Source organism: Pyxicephalus adspersus, chromosome 7 (genome assembly GCF_032062135.1).
Source record: "Pyxicephalus adspersus chromosome 7, UCB_Pads_2.0, whole genome shotgun sequence".
Classification (NCBI taxonomy): Eukaryota; Metazoa; Chordata; class Amphibia; order Anura; family Pyxicephalidae; genus Pyxicephalus; species Pyxicephalus adspersus.
The window spans coordinates 63504109-63507637 of NC_092864.1; the positions used below are offsets into that span (position 1 = coordinate 63504109).

At 41.5% G+C, this 3529-nt stretch overlaps 1 protein-coding gene across 1 annotated transcript in view; it reads right to left on the reverse strand.

Moving 5' to 3' along the window:
* Window positions 1–3529, reverse strand: part of FAM117B (family with sequence similarity 117 member B) — a gene marked incomplete in the record, with an annotated part of 24242 nt that overhangs the window by 17164 nt on the left and 3549 nt on the right.

Here is a 3529-nt window from a genome sequence, read left to right on the forward strand (position 1 = left end):
CGCAAAGCCTCCTGGGATACCTACATCCTGGGAGGCTCTTGGGCACCCCTTCTGTGCATTCCTGAGCATTTCGGGCATGCGCAGAAGCAGCCTGCATGGGCAGCGAGTTCGGCAATTTTTTTTTTCCATCCTACGTCACCCGATCCCGCGCCTGTGTTGGGCAACGTATGAAGAAGTACAGGGAGAAGAGGAGAAGACGGCGGCGCACGGAGCGACGGCTCTAGGACGAATGCAGTGATGACACGGGATCCGATGTAGGAAACCCCTGGAGCGATCAGACTGCCCTGTGGGATTCAAGGTAAGGGTATTTTTTTTTTTTTTTGCCATTTTGGGTTTTTTTCCTCTTTAAGATCACCCACAACCTCAGCTGTTTAGCAAAAGTTCCTTCTGCAAGTCATGCAAACTGCCCCTACCCCCTATCAAGCCTGTCCTGCACAAAGGGGAGCAGGGAAGCCACATTCATTCATATCTAGGAGGCGTCTGTATGTCGGGGAATCTTAACTCAGGGGCAACCTGTATAAAAGAATCCTGCCTCTACCCTCCTTTACCTACGGTTTTATCCCCTTTAAGATTTTGCTTGTGTGTTTAGGTGCTTTAGGTAACCTTTTAAACGCCTGCCTTTGCATCATTGTTCTAGCTAAGACTCTAGACACCCACTTTTGTATGAATCCCTGATGTACCTACTAAGATGTCCAATTCCTCTAAAAATTCCAGTTAAACATTGTGCAACAATACAGTGGAAGAAAAAGTTCCAATATGAAGTTTGCACGATGAGGCAGGTGACTAATGCAGAAAGGGACAGGCGTTGTCCCTTCTGAAATAATGTGCCGTACCTGTCTGATCGCTATGGGTTTCTGGTGGTAAAGCGGAGCTGCTCCTGCGCAGCACCAGCTTTGGTTGCCAGGGAAACATGGCAATCCCGGCTTCCCTTGTGTGTGTTAGGATAAATTAATTGCGTCATCCCGGCACAGCCAATCAAGAAGGCTGAAGTTTGTATGAAGGTGGAAGAAGACAGGGAAGAAGGCAGAGCCCTGCACTGGAACGCAGATAGGCAAGTTGCCTAGGTTTAGTTCCGCTTTAAGCAACTAATATGATGGAATAGTGCCAGTCATTTATGTGCCTAATACCGCACATTATTTGGTATTTGATTACATTAGATTAGATTTTTCATTACATTAGAAGACAGCAGGCTGTAAATATTTATAGATAAATGTTTACTGCAAACTTTGAGAATTATTTTCTTTATACTTGCAGCCTTTTGCTAAAAAGGTGAATGGTTGCTTATTTTTAGGAGTGTGTAACTAATTCAATTGAAATGGGCAAAGGTACATAAAGAAAATTACCTTTCTAACCTCACTGCCTCCCTGATAAGATACTTATATATAGGTGCTCTTCATACATGCACATCTATATCATATAAGCCAAGGTATGTTGACATTTAGAGCCTGCAGCTTCTTTATTTCCACCTTCAAACTATGCTTTAATAACTTTGAAGGAGCAATACTACCCTGGGCCCTCCCTCTTCCAAATACCTAGTTCTTTTCTACTATGAGTTCATTTAATGCACTCCAAGCGCATAAAGAAGTATATAAAGAATCAAACAATAAATTATAGTTAATAACTAGTAACAAGTACACACTAGCAGAACTGCTGGCAACCTAACACTTGACTGATCAATCTGATCGGTATTTAGTCAGTTGGATGTCCCAAAATATGAAATTCACCTGAACACAATTCTGTACTTCTGATTGTTTTTGAAGTGTTTAAAAGGGAATAGAAAGATGACTGGCAGATAATCATTACAATACAATCATTTGTATTACAGTCATACAAAGTTGAGGTTCTATGGTCCTTAAAGCTACCGCTTTGTGGAATTCAAATGTTGCCAGCTAGAAGGTGACATGCTAGCATTACCCGAGTACGCCAATCCTTCAGTCTCCAATAAGTTGCTGTTTATTGACAGGCCCCAGCACATTTTTGGTGGAGTGAAAAATCCTTCTTGCTGAATCTTTGATGCACTTTACTTAAAATATTTTCAACACAGAATTTAATCATAGCACATGTAGAAATATATACCTAAACTGCAAAAGCATAAACCTAATTATAAGCTAATGTGTATCTGTTCGAGATTGTTTCTGCAGACAATATTCTGAGTATCTGTCAACCCTATCAAAAATTCAGCACAACGTCATTATTCCGAGGAAGAAATATTGACAAAGATTGCGGTATCATTAAAAACATCATGAAAGCTTTGGCAACAAACTCCATGTAAAATAGTAAAGTCCAGTTCAGCACATAATAGGAAGCAGTGAGTGAATATCAGACATGTGCAGTGGATAGAAATACAGGCTGGTCAGAATCCAAATTGATACATTTGTCTCCATTTATACTGAAATATAATATACTGCTATTTATTTCTCCCATATGTTCTTCAGCATGCTCAGTCAGGTATTTATTGGATAAAAATCCTCCAATGTCTGCCCTTCCTGCACAGCCTTGTTTTTTTATGTTGTGGAACACTTAAAATTTAGATCTGCCTTAAAGTGGACCTAAACTCTAACATCAGACTTAATATTAGATATCTGTTCTCACACTGGAATGTCAGGGCCTCCAAGTGGCACTGGCTGTGACAACTTACATCCATGAAAAATAAAACAATCATTAAATGTATGGAAGCGGCCACCTTGTGTGTGGCAGGTTAACTTATCTGCCCTTAGCCCTACCTGGCTCCTCAACCTTCATCACATGATGGGTAAAAAAAAGCACTAAACTTGCCAACCAATCATCTTATATCATCCATAAGCCCAAGCTAAAAATGTGATTTTCGGTCTGCTTTAAATGCAACCTGTAATATCCTAAAGAAGAACTAAACTTTCTGGTAAGCTTCTGCCTAAATCGGTAAGTATGCATGGCATACCAGACTTACCCGTGTGCTGCCACCCTGCAGCGGTGACAGGTCCAGGACAGACCTGTGGCTCAAGGCGCCAACTTTTTTCACCAACTTCGCAGCAGACTTCCAAAAGACTGCAACTCTCTTTGGCCACCGATTTTGTATTGTCTCTGGCTGCTGGTGACGCCACACACTGAGCCGAGACCCGCACTACATGTCACACATGCATGTCTCTTTTATCAATGAACTACCTCCTACCTAACTACCTGGTTTAAGATTAAATTAGGAAAATAAGCCGTCGGTATAGATCAGGCATAGTGTTTCAACCTCAAATATTAACTATATAGCTATATATTGAAGACATATCCCTGCATCCACGTTACAGGGCCAATGGCCAGCAATGCAAAACTTAGGTACTGAACACTACACTGTAGTATGGTGGTTCAGTGGTTAGCACTCTGGCCAATGCAGCATGGGTCCTTGGTTCAAATCTCGGCCAGGACACTATCTGCATGGAGTTTGCAGGTTCTCCCCGTGTTTGTGTGGGTTTCCTCCCATATCCTAAAAAACATGTAGTTAGGTAATTGGCTTCCCTCTAAAGTTGACCTTAGACTATGTTAATGACATATGACTATGGTA